At 33.8% G+C, this 24484-nt stretch overlaps 1 pseudogene; it reads left to right on the forward strand.

Moving 5' to 3' along the window:
* The first annotated feature begins 8139 nt into the window (after positions 1-8139).
* Positions 8140-9704, forward strand: LOC115852081 (rho GTPase-activating protein 17 pseudogene; annotated as a pseudogene).
* The last annotated feature ends 14780 nt before the right edge of the window (positions 9705-24484 follow it).

Genomic DNA, 24484 nt, shown 5'->3' on the forward strand with positions numbered 1-24484 from the left:
ATGTGTGGTTGTAATTCTATATCAGCAAAGAAAGCCAGTGACACTTCTTCACTGGGTACCTCAGTGTAGCCAGACTCTGCTGTACTTGACAAGGCCACGTTGTGTCCTCTAATCTTTTCTCCGTTCTGCATGATCACTTTCCCACTTTTCTGTGTAGCACAGTTCCCACTCAGACTGCTGCTCACAGACCATTAAAGAGCAGTGTGAGGGGATGGAATCAGTACCTCTTTACCTTTGGCTTCAGTTTTATTACAGGATTCCCAAAGTAGGGCAACATGTCCCAGTTCTTCATGAGTTACCTATAGCACTCTCTTGTCCTAGGCCCTGACCCTGGAAACAACTGGTGTGACAGACAATATGATCTATGACAAGTTATTACTTCCGATAATGAGTAAAGGTTCACATTGGGTTAAGCCTATTGTTCCTGGGTTCTTCCTGCAGAATGATGTATATACTCAGTTTTCATACAAAAGGACCTAAGTCTCAGGTCTCCCAGTTGTAGCAAGAAATATGTCTGAATCCCAATGTTTGATGTCTGTGTTTGTGTGTGTGCATATGTATATAGTATAGTCAACTGTCTTGTGATACTCTTTTAATGTGAATAAAGAGATTCCTTGATGTAGTTAAATTATAGAGATTTAACACTGCTCTAAGACTTTACCAGACAAAAGCAATTTAAATTCTCCTGGATTCAGAATGGAAATTACAATTAGCAGCACATTTTGGGTAATGGCATCTATGATGCCACAGTCACAGACATCCCGCCAGAATGTGGGTGGCTTGATTGGAGCCATTCATTGCCTGGCTCCATCTACACCCTGCAGAGCAATTTAGCTCTTTAAATAACCATACTGCTGAAAGCAACTATGTGCTGTGCAAAGTAAATCAACATACAAATCATTTGCTTATATCAACAAATCCTTAATTTGCTTCATCACAAGAAATTTCTAATAAATCTTAATTGAGATCTTATTAAGAGTGAATTTGATCTACCTTAAGATGAGAATATTCCCGAAGAAGATTTCATAAATGACATATATACTAGCATCATAAAGTAAGAGTGCTAATTGAATTTTTATAAAAGCAGCTTTTTAACCATTTTAGGAGAAGAAGTATCTTCAATCAGTGTCCAATTTATAAGGGTTTCCTGTGAAAGTCAGTCAGAGCATAATTTATTTCCCCAGCCTACTCATGGAAACTTCAAATCGTTATTGTAATTTGTAAGGTATTGGGACTTGCCCATCATTTTTGTGTTCATGCCTGAATTCAAATGCTTAAATTTCAGAACTTGGCTGTAAATTTATTATCCATTCAAACGTGAAGGCCTCAGATAAAAGTTAAGATTTTGTACTTAATTTACCCCTCAATTTTTCATATCATAAAATCAACTGACATCATTCTTAGATGTAAAGTAACATGATCGGAATGCACATTGGTCTACACTAACATAATCTTAATAATTTATTAACTTCAACTGCATCAGAGATACAACAGTATAAATAATTTAATAGTTATTTGGTAAATGGATTTCAAAGAAGATAATGGTGTAAAACTAATGTGTACCTTAGGTTCTTCAATTGTATCTAATGCATAACATCTCTTTTACATAAGGGTCTGAAAAAATTTTTTAAAATACAAAGGAATGGTAGAAGGAGATCAACACAGTCAATGTTATTCACACTAAATCTTAGGTTAGATGAAGTAGCAGTTCTAATACGGAACTCCAGAAATAAGCTGATTTACCCACCCAGTTACAGGCAGCTGTAATTAGGGCAGGCCTCCCAGTACTGAACAAGAAATTGCAAAGATGAAGAAACAGCTCTGTAGATTAAGTTCAGTGATTTTTTTCCAGATTTAACAACTAAGTATGTCAGTCTATTGTGGAGCGAACAAAGAAGATAAAAGATGTCATAATTTGTGCTTAGAGAAAGTGACTCATCTAGGTAAACAAGGGTATAAAAAGCACAATTACTTTTTTTTTTAATTGAAGTATAGTTGATTTACAATGTTTCAGGTGTACAGCAAAGTGATTCAGTTATACATGTATATATCTATTCTTTTTCAGATTCTCTTCCATTATAGGTTATTACAAGATATTGAATATATTTCCCTGTCCTATACAGTAGGACCTTGTTGTTTATCTATTTTATACATAGTAGTGTGTAGCTGTTAATCCCAAACTCCTAATTTATTCCCCCTTCCTTCCCCTTTGGTAACCATAAGTTTGTTTTCTATGTCTGTGAGTCTATTTCTGTTTTATAAATATGTTAATTTGCATCATTTTTTAAGATTCCACATATAAGTGATATCATATGGTATTTGTCTTTCTCTGTCTGGCTAATTACTTCACTTAGTATGATGATCTCTAGGTCTAACCATGTTGCTGCAAATGACATCTTTTTATGGCTGAGCCCATTCCTTTGTTGATGGACATTTACGTTGCTTCCATGTCTTAGCTATTGTAAATAGTGCTGCTGTGAACATAGGGGTGCATGTATCTTTTCAAATTAGAGTTTCCATCTTTTCCTGATATATGCTGAAAAAAAAGCACAATTCCTCTAAAAATTTTGGTCCTATTTTTCTCTTTAACAAAATAAAAATCTCAATAAAGAATTACAACTTCAACCATAGTGAAGTTTTTGCCTGTTACTTCACAGTCTAATTACATGTAATATTACCAAAATTCCTAGAAAAATTGGTCAAATAAGCATTTTTCAAAATCTATTCATATCTTCCTAAAATCATGAATTTATTAAAAATGTACAAATTTAATTATTATCAACTTATTAAGAGTCAACTTTATTTTGCAAGCTTGAATACTCTGGTAACTTATAGATAGACACTAAAATTGCTACAATGGTGACAGCATTAGCACCTGTCTCAGAATGATTTTTGAAAAATAAAAGAGTTTATCCATATAAAGTACTTAAACAATGTCAGGTACATAATAAGTGCTCTTTAAATATTTTCTATAATTGTTGTAACAATTATAATAATAGTTAATAATGATATTGCATTTGATATCTATTATTTTAAAAAGGAATACAAACTATTATAGTATGACACAGCACTAAAGAGTGTACAATTTTTAGAAATTATTCTGTGATATTTCAGTTATTCATCCAAAAACAGAGAATTGTTCAGGATGTATTTATATTTTGCTTAAGAAAATATTCTTGCAAATGAATCCACTTGCTTTTTTTTGTCATGAAACTCAGCACATTTGATAAACCTTTTTAATGATTGTCTTTTTCAGGATATCATAAGCATTATAGAGTGCAGGGCAACAGGATGAATCTAATAATTACGTGTTGACTAAATGAAGGTTTTACTGAAAATAGTAGTAAAATCAATTGTCTTTAAGTGAATTAAGCCTAATACATCGTCTGAAACAGGACACAATCCTTTTGATGATCCTATTCATACAGTCTTTGGAGTAAGTGCCTGGGTTAGAAATGCAGATCTTAGTAAGAGCATGGCCAGCCAGAGAGAGCCTGAGTCCTTGACTGAAACTCTATTCAGAGACTGCAATGCACTGGCTGTGCACCAATTCTGGTGTGGGGAGGGCAGCTTTCCCCCAAGAGGCCTGCCAGGTAAAGCCTCTATAGTTGCCCATGGTCAGGCCTGAAAAATCATACATAGGTTTTTGAACAGGAGCTGAACTCCTCACCCACAGTGCTGTATTTGAATTTCTACTCCCTTCATAACTGATGATGCTGATTGCTTCTTTATTAACTTATGGGTAAGTGTATAACTTCCTTTTTGAAGTCTTTATTATTTTGCTGATTTTATTTGCTCATTATTGATTTGTGGGAAGTCTTCATGTATTCTGGAAACAAGTCTTTTGCCAAACACATATGTATAACATTTATTTTCTCCCACTCTGTGGCTTCCTGTTAATTTTCATACCTATGTCTGTTGCTTAACATCTTTTTTTTTTAAGTAGTTATGTATTCAGTATTTTATTTATTTATTTTTGCCTGTGTTGGGTCTTCATTTCTGTGCAAGGGCTTTCTCTAGTTGCGGCGAGCGGGGGCCACTCTTCATCGTGGTGCACAGGCCTCTCACTATCGCGGCCTCTCTTGTTGTGGAGCACAGGCTCCAGACGCGCAGGCTCAGTAGTTGTGTCTCACGGGCCTAGTTGCTCCGCGGCATGTGGGATCTTCCCAGACCAGGGCTCAAACCTGCATCCCCTGCATTGGCAGGCCGATTCTCAACCACTGCGCCACTAGGGAAGCCCAACATTTTTTTTCTAAATAAAGATCTTTATTGTCAAGGCTTACTGGGTCCTCTCTAAGAAATCTTGACTATGCCAAGATTGTAAAGAGATATTGTGTGTTCTTGTAGAAGATGTGTACTTTTAGCTTTCTTACTAAGGTCAAGTATCAATCTCAAATTGTGTGTGGTATGAGATAGTGGTTCATTTTCTTCACATATGAATAGCTCATTGTACCAGAACCATTTCTTGAAGGCTTTCTTTTGCCATTAAGTGGATTTGGTACATTTTTAAAAATCCATAGGCCTTATAAATACATATTTGTTTCTGGACACTTAATTTGGTTCAATTGATCTAATAATCTATTTCTATGTCAGTACCACAATATGTCTTGATTATGAAATAAAGTATGATTTCTCAAAATGTTTAAACTATTTCTTCAAAATTATTTTGGCTATTTTAGATCGTCTGAATTTCTACATGAATTTTAGAATAATTTTATCAACTTCCAAAAACAATTTTTTTCAGAAATTTGTTAGAATTTGTTAATTCTAATAATAATTTCTGGGATAATTGATATAAAAGTATTGAGTCTTTGAATCCATAAGCATTGTATAAATCTCAATTTGTTTAAGTCTTCTTTGACTTCTGTCACCAAAGTTCTTTAGGTATTATTGTAGAGGTCTTATATATGTTTTGTTACATTCATCCATGCATGTTCTATGTTCTTCAGCTCTTTTGTAAATGATATTTTCATTTTAGTTTCATTTTATAACTGTTTGTTGATAGTATACAGAAACACAATTGAATTTTAGATAATGTTATTATAAAAAGTGAACTTATCAAATTAATTCTAGTAATTTTTATAGTTTTTAGGCTTTTATATGTAGAACATTATCTTTACTGTGAATAAAACTGTTTTATTCCTTCTTCTGTAAACCGTATACATTTTATTTCATTTTTTCCATTGCAGAACTTTCTAGGATCTCAAGAAAAAAGGTTGAAAGTATAAATCCTTACCTTACTCTCAGCCTTATGGGAAAAGCATTCATGTTTTCACCAACAAGAACATAAACTATGTTGTTAACTGTAGAACTTATAAATGACCTTTTGGGTTAAGAAAGTTTCCTTCTACTCCTAGTTCACTTCAAACTCATTTATAACTTTTATTTTGATTATTATATTTCTAAAGCCAACCAAATATTAAAATATTTTGGCTAAAGAGGAGCACATAGGATAAAGTAGGAATATAAGGGGTGGTTAGGTGAAAATACTATAGATGGTAAAATAAAGGATAGCTACCATCGAACATTGAGTCTTTTCTTAAGAGTATGTGTGTACTTCCAATATGGAAAACAGATACACTGTCATAAAACTGGTTTCTAGCATCTCTCTAACTAGGATCTGTATTCCTGATACCATGTTTTAGAATCAGATGGCTACTTAACATTCATTGCTCAGTCACATTTTTTAAATAAGCCAAATTTAATACCTAGAGTTGTTGTGATAAATAAATGCAAAAAGAATATATGGAAATCTTCAATTCATCCACTGACACATAGCAACATTTTATATTTTTTAATTGCTCTAATGGTGATATTTCAGATGATGAAGTCATAATTACATTCATCATGAAGATGATGGTGATGGCAAATAACCATTATTAAAACACGATACGTAGTTGTGTTTAATGCCCATGGCAGACTAATAAAAGAAAAACCACTGAATCTAATAGAAGGAATAAATACTTAAAAATAAAATACATTGTCCTAGTGGAAAAGTAGCAACAAGATACAAGCTACCTTCCATTCAAGATGTCTCAAGGTAAAAATAACTGACATTTTAAAACATCAACATAAAACCTGGGTCTATAATGAAAACTGCTTAAGCAGTTCCTGTAATTTTTCTCTACAGTTATGTAAACTACCAGCTCTATCAATCTAGTGTTTTTGACAGTATTATTTTCATTTATTCCTTGTCTCATTCTAAATACATGATTTATTACACAATAGTTTTAGCTGAAATGATTCAAACCAAGAGAACAAGAAAAGCAAAAGTAAACTAAGTTAAGTGAGGCTTGTACACATTGTGTGTGCACTGAGGTTCTGCACTTTTGATGGAAGAGCTCCACTTTCAGTCACAGCTATATAGCAGCTAAGAGCCAAGTGCAGTTCAGTGAATTCACAAACCATGAAAAACATTGTGAAACCTAGTAACATCTAACAGAGAAAATAGTAATGTAAGATGGGTATTATATTATAATTATATTATTATGGATATTATAAACATTCTTACATTACAAAAATCTAGCAATATGTTACAGAATGTCTGTCAATGATGCTCATATCATACCAAAGCAGAGCAGAGTTGAAACATTCTACCTGGAGTTGCCCAATATAATGAGATTCAACTACATGATTCTGATTTTATAAAAGTTAAGCATACTTGAATATCTCCTTACACCTTTGAAATTTTCCTCATACATTCCCTATTAGAGATTTGATCAAATTCAAACATGAGTATATGCACTTTGTTCTCAAACAATAGCTCCTTTATATTAAGGATGATTATCCCTTTTCTTCATAAAACTCTGACTGATTTATGCTTCTTGACAAACACAAATCATTATTTACACAACTGTAATACATTTTTTTTCCTTTGAAGAACTGACATAGGGACAATAGTTGTTTATCCTATCTGTGATAAAATTCATCAAAATTGCCTGTGGTTTTAACAAAATGACATTGAACTTTTGAACTGATTTGACTGTAGGAAAATTGAGGCCAAAATTTGTTCAAGAAAAATAGTTAACTGAAAGAAAATACTCTATGGAATTATGTCAGATGTGTAGGTAGGAAGTGACAAATAATGCAGCTATTGACTTCTTTTTCAATAAAAAAATCTATGTTATTAGTATGTAGTCTGTGAATTGATAGCATGACTGGTGAGAGAACCAGTAAAAATTCTACTTAGAAAATATTTTTCAGGATGCCTTCTTCTTTGGTGTGTAGATTAATAATTTACTCTTTTTGTATGCAGACTTTGCCAATTTAACTGTCCATTTCTCATTCTTGAAGGATTCTGACTGATAAACTATCTTCCAGTAACACTGATTATTCAGCAATGCTGAACTTGCAAAATATAAACAAACTCTGAATCTTCTTGCAAATTTGCAGCCATATCATTGCCTTCTAAATTCAGTGTGTCTAAAGTGTATTAATACTACACTGCATACTGACCATTCAAACTCTTTATCATGTAAGGACTGAAACTAACACTAAGAAGCTCTCTTTGTTTTATGCATAAAGTATTGACATTGGTGGCAACATTAGAGCAATTAAGAGACAGTATTAACTGAAAACTGTTTGGTTTTCAATATTGGATAGAGTGCATAGAAGACACAAACTCCCTTAACTTCCATTTTAATATTGATGCTTACGTAAACAGTATGTATGGGATATTTTCAGAAGCAACTTTAAAAGAAGACAGAGTAAATTGTATTTGGTAGTACATATTTCACCATTTCCTTTGTTAAAGAGACAAGTCACTCTCAAGGTCACACTTCAGCAACAACCAAGTAAAAATTAATTTTTTTTCAGAAATGGCAATTAAGTGGCAGTATAATTATTTCTTACAAGAAAGAACAATACATCCTGCAAAGAAGAATTTCTCCCACAAAGATTCAAACTGTATGAATATTAAGTGTTTATATTTGCATTATGCAATCAATTTCAAAATAAAGTAGTATCATATACATTCCATATGTTTCCACACTTCCACATTTCATCTGATAGAAGGACCAGGCTTCCACGAATTTTGTGCAACTGACATGATGATTTACCCAAATTCAACCTGGAGATCCTATCAGAGAGCAACCTGAGGTAAGATAGCAGAAACAGAAACATAAAAAAGGAAGTAGGGCTATGTCACCAAGAGTGACACATGACATGGCCAAAGGTGAGCCTGTAGAACCACTGATGCTGCTGCCCTGCCCTTTCAGGCCCAAGTCCCTAAGGCCTGGCCACCACTGCAGCAGTGAAGAAGTTCAACTTCATGAAGCAGCTGGCCAACCAAACTGTGGCTAGAGCTGAGAAAACAGAAGTCCTCTGTGAAGATCTGTTACAATTCAAGCTGTGCATGGACATGGTTCAGTCAATGTACCACCATCCCCACAAGAGCCTGATGGTGTGCTTCCAGGGCCAGTATGGCACCAATGCCAGGAGATACAGAAAACCCCTTTCAAAACTCAAAATATTCAAAACGCATCAGCTCAGCTAGAAGAATTTCTCTTGGGGAAGATGCTGGACACATGTGGGGATGCTGAGAATCGATTAGCTCTAAACTCTCTCAGCATGATGGAGTGCTTTTCTTTGTTGAAGAAAAGATTGTGGACTTTCTGCATGACATAAACAGAAGTGGAGATCCCTAAATATAGAGAAACAGAGGAAATAGCTCAATAAAATGGGATTTGGTTAGAGCTAGGCGGAACTAAGCTCACAAAACTTCAGAAGTCAACTTTCAGGGGCTTCCATAAAAAATAGATACCTTAAGAGATGGTTGAAGCTGGAATTCAAGTAGAACACTGCAAAGATCAATTTGCAGCAGACATGAGCAACTGTATGGCTAAAGAAGGGCAGTATAACAAATTCTTTGTTTCATTATTAGAAGCCCAAGCAGATTACCATCAAAAAGCTTTAGCAGTCTTAGGAAGGGCCCTCCCTGGAATGTGAGCCAATCAAGGTAGGTGTGTGGAAAACCAGCTTTGGGGACTCCTTTGAAAGAATAGAGGTGGTTCTGGTTGAGACCTGTCATTGCTTCTCCTAGAGAACCACATAGAGAAGGGCATTTTTAAATTGGTATTGGGGCCTCCAAGTTAAAGAAACAGAGCTGTTTTAGACTGCTCTACCTCTAACCTAGATGAGTTCTATTCAGACCCCCATTCTGTAGGCTGTTGATTTAAAGTCCTAATTATGGAAATTGCCTTAAATTTTGATGACTTTTAATCTGTGTGAATAATGGACACAAGTTGCAAGTGTGCAGGATTGAGACAAAAAAACTTCAAGATTTATGGAGAACAGGTCAAAAGTTGTCACCACAAAATTTCGTTAAATTTAGGTATTTAATTAAGTTCCTTTCAGAGCTTGCTTATACCAGCAGCATTAACAAAATGCACTGCAATCATATTTGTGCCTAACTTGTTATGGGCCAAAAATGAAGGAGTGCTTGCTGAAATGGCTGTAGCCACATCCATTCACGTGGTTATGGTGATTGAACAAATCATTCAGTATGACAACTGGTTCTTCACTATAAAGGTAAAATGTAATGTATCGGAGCATTTGTACATTTCCACACAAATTCCATCACTCTTCCCACACTGGAAATGACTAACTCAGGGACCCTGCAGAAGAAGTGGCCTGCCAGTTTGGTGGAGATGGAAGGAGAATTGGCTAAGAAGGAGAACTTAAATATGAAGCTTATGGACTTCTAGGGTAGCACTCTAAAGAAAGCATATATCCCCTGCTTTCCACCTGCCTCTCCCATCTGCAGATCACATCACCTTAGCTTCAGTGGACCCAGAGCACCCTCCCAAAGCTCTACGGCTGAAAGCAGTGAAGGAGATAAGACTGCCTCTACTTTATGGACACATTGGAACAGGGGCTGAGGAACTGGAGTCAGATAACTATTAGCCAAAGCCAGTCTCAGGAAGCTGTCAGGTCCCATCAGCTTTGGTACAGCTCACAGGTCCTCTGATCTTAGCACTCATACTTTGCTCTGAGCTGTTAAAAATCCTTCCAGCACACCTAAAACCAGGAAAACCACCTTCTGGCTACCCTGGGGGCCAGAGTTGTCCAAGAATATCTTAGCATCTAACCCGTCTCTCATCAAATCCTCCTTGCACTCAACATACAGGGCAGGCTCTAGGCTAGCCCTCCGCTGTCTCCCAGCTCTCTGGGCCCTGGGGGTACTTCCATAGCCTGTCCTTTACAACCTCACAAACACCCACTGACACAGCCCCAACCTAGACCAGCCAAGTTGGGTAGCCATAGCCCTTCCAAACCCATGGCATTGCCCAGTAAACATGGACTTGAGCAATTATCTCACACTTCTCTCCAGAGTCCAACACCCTTAGTACTTCACTCAAAGAGGACAGTCCTAGATTTTAGCTTCTTAGATTCAAGCTTTGAGTAACCTTGAGACTGTACAGTTACATAGTGAAATCTTACTGAAACCAAGACAAATACCAAAGCCATGATACTGACCCAGTGTGCCCCCATCCCCTTATTCTCCTGATGCCCACTCAGTGGGGGATGGCAACCTCACCAACACAGCACTAACAGCTTTCAAAATAGTAATGGATATATGATCTTCCATATTTCATAATAACTGGGGCTTATAATATTTTATGACAACAATTCTAGGTTTTCAGAACCACTTGGCAGCATATTTCCTGAAATACACTCATATTCAGTAAGCAAAAATTGCCCGGCTACATTTTACTGGATATGGATGATACAGAAAGGGCAGCCTTATGAAAAAAGCTGCCTACTAGCCCTTGACCTCTTCTTTACTGGTGAGTGGAATAGGGCAGGCAGCCATACTATGCAAGACTTTGCCTTTTGCTCAGCTTGAGGAAAAAGTGGAGGCTAACACTTAAAGATGAATGACTTGTGTCTTGAGAAGTTGAATTTACTTAAATGGGAAAGAAATGCCAAAAGCAAAAGCAAAACAAAATGAAATACCTAGACTGGAAAGAATATTATTGCTGAGATGTGTATAGGAAGCTTTAGTCACAGCTGTTATTGCAAGCAAGTAGCGCCAAGGCAATTTGAAATGAATAAGAAGCAATGTATAAATGATTTATTTAATAAAATACATTACTTGTAAGTTACCTACTTCCTGCTACTTGGACTTTCATTCTTATGTATTAGGAATGAGTTGCTTCTCCTTCACTCTTGTTGCAAAATCATTTTGTATTAAGTATGGTCCACTTCTCCCCTAAACTTCTCAAACCATAATCTTTTGTGTTAACCTGACTTTCACTGGTTGGTCCTTAGTTGCAAGCAGGAGAAAACAACCAGGAAGCCAAATGTCTTTGACTATTCGGGGTCAATGTCTGCACAAGCAGTGGTTTGTCTTCCTGGGCTAGTTCCTTCAGAGGTTGTAGGTAAGAGTTCTAATTGTCATATATGGCCTGGCCATTGTTTGTATATCTATTGTCTCTCAGTCCTCATTCTGATCATTCTGTGCCTTGCAAGAAGTTGACCAGCTGAGTAAAGGCTAGATCCAGGTCTTCACTGCTTTAGGATTGTTTAGTTGTGTCCTTATGCAACTGTATGAAAAACAATTCTTGGCATTTTTGTTGTACTATCATGGTAATCATCTGACAAAAGAGCAGCTGCATAGAAGCATATAAGATCAGGGATATAATGTAGTGGAACAGCATAATGACTACTAAAATGAATACAAAGTAACAATAATTAATACTTCATTTAAGATGCTTGGAACCAGGAGCCCAACCTTCTGAACTCAGGCCAAAGAACAAGTCTCATAGACCACAAGGAGAAAACTTAGACATTCAAGTAGCTTCTTCCTTAAGGCAATAATATATAGCCTATTCTACTTTGCTTGTTTCATTCATCCAAATAAAGCAAGAAGTATTAGCAATGGCACAGACATCATTATAATTTACCAACAAGAAATTGAGAGCAATTTCACTAGTCATGCCAATGAGTTCAGACTGACCTATATTCCACCTAGGGCAGAAGTAATATCTTTAATAACTTCTATCAGAGTTATTGATAAGTTTCCTTCACTTTTGTCTATGTGTAAGATTAGCACCAGTGGGGACACTGCTCTGATTTTTCATATTAAAAAATGAATCCGTAATTTGTATGAGTAAAATGTTTGAATAATCAAGAGTGGCCTTTTTTTGGATATTGTGCCTGGGTCAGAATTTCCAGACTTGGTTATTATAGAATTAGGGTCTCTGTGTATAGAAAAATCTTTAAATTTTATTCCTAAATTTCATGAGTTACTTGTCTGAGGCAAACAAGACCTGGAACCCTGGCTACAAATAAAGTAGTACCTGCTAGGGGCACTCAAAGATGCAGAGAAACAAAGGAGTTGTCCACAACATGAAGTCAGAATCAAAGCCTTACATTAGCTAGGTTACATATTTGGATCTCTATTAGTCTCTTTCAGGTGGCAAGTACTTGGCCTATTGCCCTGTGAAGATTGTTGAATTCAAATTTAGAATTACCTGTCATGTGATCAATAGATTTGTAATGCTTTTTTTTCTTTCTGGGATGGAGTGGCACTAGCAAAGTCACAGGTTCATTTGTTTATGGTCACTTGTTCATATAGTTGCAAGTAAAAACACTATCCAGTTGTAATTCCCTGAAGTGTCACTTGATGAAAGCAGAATTGACCACAAATGTTTATCATGAGGGTCTGGTGATACATGGTATAGTCAATAGTAGGTAAAATTGAGAGCAGTAACTACATTTGGGATAATCTAAGAATTGTCTTAGAATGTGTATTTTTTTAAAAATTTCCGTGCTGTACATTTTTATCCCATTTTTTATTTTCCATGCTATACATTATTTAAAATGTCTATGTTTTGATCTAAAAAGTATAATAAAGAGGAAAGAAAGTAGAAAAAGGGCCTTATAGGTGAACAACAATGAGGAATCTATTGAAAATGAGAAGAATGTTTATAAGTGAGAAAGTAAGAAACAAAACAGGACTCAGGTGTGAAACAGACTTAGGTTTGACATCTTGAGTGAAAGCAGTCCACTATCTGACATCATCTGCTTGTTCTGGAGGTCTTGGGTCAGCTTTGTACTTAGGAAAATGAGTTGCTTCTTTAGGATATCTGTGAATCTTCACTTTGAGGTCCCCTATTGGAGTATTATCCAATTGTGTACAATTCTACATTGCTTCTTTAGTTGCGAAAGGTAAACCTAAGCATTGACTTCCTGAAATTTTTTATTTGTTGTTAATAGAACCTGATAAAATGATTTCAACAAGGTTCAAGACCAGCTTTTTCTCTGATGTCTTTTCCGATACATGAGAGCTCCTTGTTCAAGATCTGAAGAAGAAAGGCAATCTTAACTTGATGGTGATAGGATAGGGTATAGTACTTAAGTCCCTTGCAATATTTTGCCTTGACTGCATGTAGCAGATCATAGGCTAGTATAAAAGAGAAAAATCTCTAAATGCATAGACACCTCAGTTACCAATTCATAGAGGGTAAATTGATGTGTCTGTGAATGAGAGGACTATATGGCCATTAGGGCTAATTGGAGTACCTTTAGCCAAAGAAATTAAAGGGTTTTCAAAATTTTACTAATTTTAATTTAAGGATGCCATTGAGCTTTTCAACCTTTCAAGAAGATTGTGAGTGGTAAGGACAGTGTGGTTTTTGAGTAAGAGATAACATCTTATAGAGTTCTTTTATAATGGTTTCCATAAAGTATGTACATTGGACACATTATATAAATGTTGGAATGCCCCAGGTTGGAACATAAAGTCAAGCAGCATTTTAGTGACTTGTTAGGGCAGTGACTTTTTAGCAAAAGAGTTCTTCAATCTATTGTGAAAATAGACATAAACTAGCTAAAACATACTCAAATCCCATCATGAAGGGAAATTGGATAAAAGCCATTTCAGGTTGCTCAAATAGCCCTTGAGGATTTGCTTCCTGGCAATGTCCTACCCTTACAGGTTTTCCAGGATTATGTTGTTGACAGGTGATGATAAAAATAACCTCAGATGTATTATTAAAGTCTCCCAGTTGCTTTGAGATAGTAACCAATTTGTCTTTACTATGATGAATATTTTCATGGAGAAATATTTATGATATCTACTAGAACTCATCTGGTGCCACCAAGAGGCTGACTTGGGAGGACCAGAAATTATTCAGTGAAGGTCAGTGTGAGAATGAGAAACACCAAGAGGCCTCAGTCTTGTGGGATGGAGTGGGGCGAGGCTATTTTAGCGGGAGCCCTATCTTGTGTGAATTTTCTCTCTGAGAATTTCACCAGATTCTCATAGTGAGGATTTGAGAAAGATCCCTTCATGGCACTGGAAGAGGAAAGGAAAATGTAATCATTGTGAAAGGTGAGCAGCACGTTATCAATGACAGTGACCTATACTCCAAGGGAAAGAACTTCACCAGATTGCAATTCTGGAAGCACATTCTACTGGGGCAAGATGATTTCTCCTTCTTCCGTCATCTCCCATCTTCTTGGAGGAGAAAAAACAAAACAACAAAATTCTCATTAGGGGATAGGACTTTGAATAAATAGATTGAGAACTCTGCAGTTAGAGAAAGGAGTAGGGTGTGAGGATAAGGAACAGAAGCACTTGTGAAAGCCACAGTCCTGCGATGCATGGCCATTAAAAGATGAATACTAAATCTGAAGTTTATAGAATGCTCCTACTAACTAACAATTTACCACCACTCCAATAGGCCTCCAGTTTCATTACAATGGATTACAGATGAAAGAGTTACAAGACACAGACTCTCTCCAAGAGCAGCATATAGGAAATCCCCAAAGCCAAAAAAGAAGACAAAACCAAAGCACACTAGAGAAATAAGTTGAAGCTTCTTGTAACTAAAGCTAAAATAAACATTAGACATATTAACAATTAAATAACACAACCCAAGTACTAGCCAAATTATCATAAGTTCATACTAAAGATTTATGTACTTCATTCTATTACCTGATAAACCTTATCCAACCGTCAACAAAAAATTCAAAAACATGCCAAAAGTCAAGGAAAAGCACAGTCTGAAAAGATAAAACAAGCATCAGAACCATATTCAGATATCAAATAGATATTGGGATTGTGAGAGAAGAAATTAAAAATAATGATGGTTAACATGGTAAGGGATCTAATGCAAAGAGAAGACATATATGAACAGGTAGGTAGTGTAAACAGAAAGATGAAAAGCTATGAAAGAATCAAAAGGTAATACTCAAACTATGAAATAATTGAAAAAATCAATGCTAGAAATCAAATAAACAGTAATAGAAATGAAGAATGACTTTAATGAATTCATTGGTAGACTCAACATGGCCAAAAAGAATCAGTGATGAATAAGAAAGATCAGTAGAAACTCTATAGACTGAAATACAAAGAGAAGAAAAAAGAATGATTTTAAAAACAACAACAAAAGGAAAAAGAACATCCAAGAATTGCTTAACAATGTCCAAAGATGTAACATACCTATAAGTGGAGTATAAGAAGTATAGAGAATGGAGCAGAAGAAATATTTAAAGAAATATTGGCCAAGAGCTTTCCAAAATTGACAACGGACAACAAACCACCCATCAAGGAAGATCAGGGAATATCGAACAGGATAAATACCTCCTCTGCAAAAAAAAATCCATACCTTGGCATATTATTTTTAAATACAGAAAACCAAATACAAAGAGATAATCTTAAACGAAGCCAGGAGAGGATGTGTGACACCTTACTTAGAGAGGAACAAGGATGAGAATTATAGTGGAATTCCTACACAAACTATGCAAGCAAGAGGGGAGTTAAATATTTAATGTGTTGAAAGTAAAAGGAAAAAACTAACTAGAATTTTATCTCCAGGAAATTATCCTTCAGAAGTAAAAGAGAAATAGACTTCCTCATATGAATTAAAACAGACCTGTCCTGCAGACCTGCCTTGAAAGATATTTTAAAAGAAGTTCTTCAGGGAGAAAGAAAATTCCATTGATCTGACACCGGATCTAAATAAAGCAAGAGCACGAGAGAAGGAATAAGTAAAGATAAAATAAAATAGTTTTTTCTTATTTTTAAATGTTCTAAAAGATAACGCTTCGTTAAAGTAATAATAGTATACATGTATTGGGTGATTATGGCTTATGGATAAGTGAAATGAATAAATCAATGCCACAAAGGATAGGAGGGAAGAATGGGAATACTCTATTACAAGGTACATGTACTACATGTATAGCAGTGCAGTAGTGATATGTGTAGCAGTATAGTGTTATTCAAAGGTGAACTTAGATTGTTTTGAAATATACATTTTGAACCCTAGAACAACTACTAAACATTTTTTAAAAAGAGATATAAATGATATATATGCTAAGGGAGGAGATAAATGGAATCATATAAAATACTCAGTTAAAACCAGAAAAGGCAAAAAAAAGGGGAAGGGAGAAACAACAAAAAATACAATGAGTAGAAAACGGACACAAATATGATAGACATTAATCCACTGTATCAAATAGGAATGTTCTAAAGACACCAACTGAAAAACGGATGCCAAAATGAATAAACAAAGTAAGACCCAACTATATGTCATAAATAAGAAACTCACTTTAAAGACTTAGATGAGTTAAAAGGGCAGAGAATGATATACCATAATAACACTAATAAAAATACTAAAGCACCTTCCTATTCAAAATGCATTTAAAATTTACCTTAAGGTTTATCATTATAATAAAGTTTTTTCTGTTATTGCTATAGATTGCACATTCAGAAACTATAATTACTTCATAGCAAATTTATGTAACTTTTACTACTACTGAACATTTGTTTTGAGGTTTCTTACATTTTATTAAAAGATTTGGAAACTTTGAGTAAAAACAGTCAATATTACTTTTAACCTTTGTGCCATACTTTGAGAAAACTTACTACATTAATAATTATTTCAGCTTTCATTTAAAGACTAAAGGATTCTAAATATTACTTAAGAAGATGTTTTAAAGAACATTCAATTACTTTTAGATTTAATTCACAAATTAATTCTTCTAGGAGTATTTTTATTTAACAATGGATATGATATTACAAGAATATTTATGAGGCAAAGAAACCCATCTCTAGTAAATGTAACTCCAAAAAACCATATGTACAATTTATTGAACACTAGCATTCACATTCGATGTTGATATATTTTAAATAAATTTATACTTATGACAGCTTATATGCCTGGGGCAAGGTATGATGTTGTTTTATTCAAATGGCAAGGTATGAATTTTTTTATTAAAATGTACATCAGAGAAATACTCTCCTTCAATTTTAGAAATTTTGTCCACAAAGGAGGTTTTTAAGAAAAAATGTAGGACAGCAAAGTAACTTTTATAGAAATTGTGTGATGATTTTTCTCTATTTTTTAATCTTTACATCTTTATTTTTATATTTTTGTGCAATCAATGACAATTATATTATTAGGTTATATTGACTGAGCACTTACCACATGCCAGGCTTTGTGTGAAGTGCTGACTATAGATTTTTTCATTTTAAAATTGAAGCCATAATTTATATACAGTAAAATTCACACTATTAAGTGCTCAGTTCTGTGAATTTTTAAAATGTATACAGACCTATAGTTACCACTAAATTCAGGATGAGAGCAGTACATCATTTAAAAATATTTCTCATGTCTTTTTGTAGTCAACCCCTCGGCTTTACTTCAGACTCTGGCAACAATTGATCTGTTATCTATTCTTAAAGTTTGCCTTGGAAAGAATGTCATATAAATGAAATCATACAACATGTAATTTTTTGAGTCTGGATTTTTTCACTTTGCAAAATGTATTGGAGATTCATCCATATTGTCACATGTAGCCATAGTCTATTCCTTATTGTGGAAGAATAGTTTGAATTCTATTGTGGAGATTTGGATGTATCATAGTTTGTTTACTCATTTCACAGTTGAGGAACATACGGTTGATTCCAGTTTTTAGTAATTATTAATAAAGCCTCTGTATACATTCATGTACAGGTTTGTGTCAATGTAGGTTTTCATATTACTTGGTCAAATTTCTTGAAGTGTGATTACTAGGTTATATGATGATTATATTTTTAACATTATCAGTAAATGTCCAACTGTTACTAAAGGGATCTACAAACTTGCATTCCCCCAATGATATGAGAGTTCCAATTGCCTCCCAACCTCTACCAGTACTTAGTATTGCTTATATTTGTAAAGACATTCTAATAAGTGTGTTTCAATTTGCATTTCATTAATGAATAATGATGCTGAGCATCTTTTAATATGATTATTTGCCATATATATTTCTTCTCTAGTAAAGTATATGATCAATTTTTTAAATTAGGTTAGTTGTTTATTATTGAGTTTTGAGTATTCTTTATATATTGTGTGTACAAGTTCTTTATAAGATAGATCAAATATTTTCTCCCAGTTCGTGCTTGAATTGAGATTTTCTTAAAGTTTTAATTTCAGTAAAATCCAATTTATGTTTTATATTTTATGAATTATGCTTTAAGTAAACTAATGTCATACGATTTTCCCATATTTTCTTCTAGATATTTTTATAGTTTTAGCTTTTACCTTTAGGTGTACAATACAATTTGAATTAATTTTAAAATATATTTTTCTGTAAGTGCGTTTATGTGGTTGTCTATTCAAAAATGTATCATTGGTCTATTTGCTGTACAAAGAGTGAATGAAACCAAAATTTTCACAAATATTTTCTATGACATTATAAGTAAATGTCACTGATTTTTAAAGTTAATGAAATGTGATCTTGCATGTTTTCTGAAAGTATATTTAAATTAAAATAATAAATGTAATTATGAATATAAATATTATATAAATATCTAGTTGAATTCAGGAAGAATCTTCTAACTGAAAATACCATTTCTATCAATTATAAGTCTATCAAATTTTAAACATGAGAAATATAGTGATGCTTATAATGTAAATAATTGGACATAGATATTACAATTTTTAAAAAACACATTAAAATATAGATATAAAATTGCATATCCCAAAGTTAATTTCTGTTCGATTGTAATCTTGAAGAAATTCACCAGGATGGTTAACCTATGCACAATACATGTATTTGATGACTTAAATGTTCTAAAGTTGGATATGATGGCTAAAAAAATTCATTATATTTCTAAACAATATTCACTTATTTTCTCATTTGAATTTACTAAAATATGGAAACATATTAGAAATAATTCATCTTGACAAAACCCACAAAAATCATTTCAGTAAAGTTTTTTTGTTTGTTTTTATTTTTTAGCTGCACATGGAATATCTCCCATTTGCCTTCTATGAGGAAAATTATTGCCAAATAAACTTTATATCAGTGATATTATATAGGGAAAGTGAAAAAAAGCAATAACTGTTGTGGATTATTAAAAAGTGTTTTACACTTTTCTTTGACATTTTTTATATGATATTTTCCTTACTGATTTACTTAAATTGTTACTCTGAGTAAAATGAATATGAATTTGTCTCTTAACAGCAAATAACAACTTTATTGAATTATATTGATTCTTAAGTTATCCAATTAACTAAATGATAAAATTTCTCTTTTCTTTCAAAAGATCTCACTGTTATTCTCTAACACACTTACATATCCATTATCATGATAAAGATAGATTCATATAACACCTCAGCTATCAGGATGTCTCCAGAGTGCACTAGCAGTTTTATAAATGTCAGCTCCTGAGTATTACATGTGAAAATGCATCAGTGCAGTAAAGCATCGAACTGGCCTTGTTTCAATCACTGGAGTATTACATTTTAAAGGTCAGATGTATATGATTATTTTACCTGAGCCACCTTGTTGGGAGGAGAGTGGCTGAGTCACTCACGAATTGCTCCAATTTTCTTAATGGTTCAAAACTTAAAGGAAAGAACCTTGGAAATATGAAGTGAAGAATCCAGACATCAAAAATGTAAAATAATTTAATCACAAGACTGTAGTTTGTACACATGAGTACTTGGTGTTAAAAATTGGGGAGGATATAAACAATTTATGTTTAAAATATAAATGTGATGTAGCTTTAAAAATTGTATACGCTTATCCTAAGTAACTTGTGAAAAATAGTGGCATAAGTAATTGTTCTATATCTTATTCTATATCTCTATTCTACATACAATTTGACGTACTTTTTATTCTTAATTTGCATAGAATTCTATTTGATCAATTTCAACTTCATGAACTCTATAAACTTGCTCCAATTCTCCTTCAAAAAATTATTGAAGGTGCATGTTGAGATTCACTAACTATGAAAACATTAATTCTTTCAGGTCATCATGAATAAGTGGCAAATAAATCCAGTAGACACCATTTGCATGAACAGTATCCTGACTTAGTATTGTAGTGAAATAGTTCCATATCATTTTTTTTTTGTGGTACGTGGGCCTCTCACTGTTGTGGCCTCTCCGGTTGCGGAGCACAGGCTCCGGATGCGCAGGCCCAGCGGCCATGGCTCACGGGCCCAGCTGCTCCGCAGCGCGTGGGATCTTCCCGGACCGGGGCACGAACCCGTGTCCCCCGCATCAGCAGGCGGACTCTCAACCACTGCGCCACCAGGGAAGCCCCCATATCATATTTTAAAAGTCCCTGAAAAACAACAATAGTATTACCTGTAAATATTTTTCACTTTACATCATCTACAATAGAGCTACATGACTGTAACTGAACACCAGACCCAGAATAGGCAGAGAAGTAGGGCCATATCCACACACATTTATATGAATAATCATAGGTAGGGCTATTTTTTCTGGAATTTATCAGGAAGCCCACATCAAAAGATGCATTTATATAATTTTCTTCAAATACTCTGTTCATTAAAACAAAGAAGTCTAAATTCAAACCAAAAATACGATCTCTTGAGAGATCTTAACAAAAATGAGGTAGCTAATGAAGACCAAGGCACCCACTCAAATATATTAGAACACAACATTCATGGATTAAATGCTCTATCCCTTTCAATGAGATATTGGTGTATTCAATTTGTATTTCACCATTATCTCTAAATTTCCCTGTGCTGTATTCATACATATCTTCAATATATGTGAAAAGTTAGATTAAAGGTTAATCTAAAAATTAACTAATAAGAACCTAAAATCTAGAAGGAGAGGTTGTTTGAAACTATCAATGACCATTACAAGTGAGGATTTCATATAAAATATTTGCTTTTAAATGACATCCAAGAAAGATACACTTCCAGAATAGCAGAATAAAAATTAGCTTCACTGTAAAAGTAATAAGATCCCTCACAAATATTGTTAAAATAAATTAATAATCAAAAACCTTCCCATAAAGAAAAAATCCAGGCTCAGATAGCTTCACTTGTGAGTTCTAATAGATGTTTAAAGACGAATTAACACTTATTTTTCACAAACTAATCCGAAACATAAAAGGAGAGGTGCTTCATCCCAACTCATTCTATGAGACCAGTATTATCCTGATACCAAATCCAGACAGATACCACAAGAAATGAAAACTATAGACAAATTTCCTGTACAAAAATAAGTATAAAAATCATCAACAAATACTAGTAAACTGAATAATGCAGTATATAAAAATGATAATATACCATAATGAAATAGTATGACAATACATCATAACAAAATTGATCTCAGTAATGCAAGCTTGGTTTAACATACAAAACTCAATCACTGTAATGTGCCATATATAAAGAAGAAAAATAGTTTGTTCGTCTCAGTAGACAGAAAAAAAGCATATGACAAAATCAAGCACACTTTCATGATAAAAACACTCAAACTGATAAAAGGTATCTATGAAAAATTCCCATTTAATATATACTTAATAGTGCTTTCCTCTAAAGGTCTTGGGTAAGACAAAGATGTCCGTTCTCACCACTATTATTCAACAATGACCTGGAGGTTCTAGTCTGGGCAATCAGAGAAGAAAGTGAAACAAAATGGAATAAAATTAACAAGGAAGAACAAAAATTATCTCTATTCACAGATGTTATAACCTTAATTTTTATTGAAGTATATTGATTTATAATATTATATTAGTTTCAGGGATACAGCATAGTGATTCAGTACTTTTACAGCTTATAGTCCATTAAAAGTTATTACAAGATAATGTTGATGAGTCCATGTATATACAATATATCCTTGTTTATTTTATACACCGTAGTTTTTGTCTCTTAACATACCACTGCCCCCTTCCTTCTCCCCACTGGTAACCACTAGTTTGTTTTCTATATTTGAGTCTGTTTCTGTTCTGCTACACACATTGATTTGTATTATTTTTTAGATTCTATATATGTGTTATCATACAGTATTTGTCTTTCTTTGTCTGACATTGTACTTACCTAAGCTCATATTCTCTAGGTCCATCCACATTGCTGCAAATGACATTATTTTGTATGGCTGAGTAATATACTATATTATATATGATATATTATATATAAATATATTTAAATGACATCTCCTTTATCCATTTCCCTGTTGGTAGACACTTGGGTTGCTTCCATATCTTGGCTGTTGTAAATAATGCTGTTATGAAATTGGGATGCATGTATCTTTTCAAATTTGTGCTTCTATTTTTTCTGCATATATATCCAAGAGTGTAATTGCTTCATCATATGGTAGTTCTATTTTTAGTTTTTTGAGGAAACTCCAAGTGTTTTCCATAGTGGGAGCACCAATTTATATTCCCAGCAACAGTGTACAAGGGTTCCCTTTTCTCTAAATCCTTACCAACATTTGTTATTTGTAGACTTTGTGATGGTAGTCATTCTGACAGGTGAGGTGATATTTCATTGTTATTTTGATTTGCGTTTCTCTAATGATTAGCAATGCTGAGCATATCTTCCTGTACACGTTAGCCATACCCTTCTTTGTCTTTTGTTCAGCCTTTGTTTTAAAGTCTGTTTTGTCTGATGTGAGTATTGCTACACTCACTTTCTTGTCATTTCCATTTGCATGAAATATCTTTTTCTATCCCTTCACTTTCTGTCTGTGTGTTTGTTTAGCACTGAAGTGAGTCTCTTGTAAGCAGCATATAGATGGGTCTTGTTTTTTATCCAACCAGCCACACTATGTTTTGATTGGAGCATTTACTCCACTGACATTTAAAGTAATTATTGATAGGTATGTACTTATTGCTATTTCATTACTTGTTTTCCAGTTGTTTTTGTAGCTCTTCTCTGTTCATTTCTTCTTCTTTTTGTTCCTTCTCTTGTCATTTAATGATTTTCTTTAGTAGTGTGCTTGTGTTCCTTTCTTATTAGTTTTTGTTTATGTATTGTAGGTTTTTGATTTGTTGTTATCATGGAATTCATATATGTTGACCTGTAACTATATAGACTTGTTTGAAACCGGTAGTCATTTACGTTGAAACACATTGTAAAAATCTACATTTTTATACCCCTCCCCCACATTTTTGTTTTTGATGTCATATTTTCATCTTCATGCTTATCCCTTAACTGTTTATATTATAGTTATAGTTGCTTTAAAATTTTTGGCCTTTTAATATCTGTACTGACCTATTTAATTGGTTGATCCTCAGTTCTTATTACATATTTGCCTTTCCTAGTGTGATTTTCCCTTTCCTATAGATTCTTACTTCTTTTTCACTGAAAGAAGACTCTTTTAAGATTTATTTTAGGGTAGATTTAGTAATGATGAACACTTTTAGTTTTTGCTTGTCTGAGAAGTTCTTTATCTCTCCTTCTATTCTAAATGATAATCTTGCTGGGTAGAGAGTGTCCTAGGTTGCAAGTTTTTCCCATTCAGCACTTTGAATATGTCATGTCATTCCCTTCTGGCCTGCAAACTTTCTGCAGAAAAAGCAGCAGCATTCCCTTGTATATGACTCTTTGTTTTACTCTTGCTGCCTTTAGAATTCTCTCTTTACCTTTAACTTTTGCCATTTTAATTATGATATGTCTTAGTGTGGATATGTTTGGGTTCATTCCGTTTGGTACTCTCTGTGCTTCCTGTACCTGAATATTTGTTTCTTTCTTCAGGTTTGGGAAGCTTTCAGTCATAACTTCCAAAAATACATTTTTGATACCCTTCTCTTTTTCTTCTCCTCTGGGAACTGTATAATGCAAATGTTGGTAAACTTAATGTTTCCCAGAAATCTCTTAAATTATTTTCAGTTTTAAAAAATTTGAGTTGCTTTTTGCTATTCTGATTGGGTGATTCCCATTATTCTACTTTCCAGATGACTTATGTGTTCTTCTGTATCATTTAGTCTGCTATTTATCCTTTCAGGTGTGTGTTTGTTTTTTTTTTTAATTTCAGCTATCAAATCCTTTATTTTTGATTGGGTCTTCTTTTAATGTTTTCTAGTCCTTGTTAAAGTGTTCACTGTGTACATCAATTTTTTCCCCCTAATTCAGTTAACATTTTTATTACCAATGTTTTTAATTCTTCTTCTGGTTAGTTGTTTATTTCTCTTTCATTATTTATTTTTCCAGGGATTTTCTCATGCTCTTTCAATTGAGAGTAGTTCCTCTGTGTTTTCATTTTGCTTTACTTTCTCTGTCTCT

The sequence above is a fragment of the Globicephala melas genome, chromosome 2 (genome assembly GCF_963455315.2).
Source record: "Globicephala melas chromosome 2, mGloMel1.2, whole genome shotgun sequence".
Taxonomy (NCBI): Eukaryota; Metazoa; Chordata; class Mammalia; order Artiodactyla; family Delphinidae; genus Globicephala; species Globicephala melas.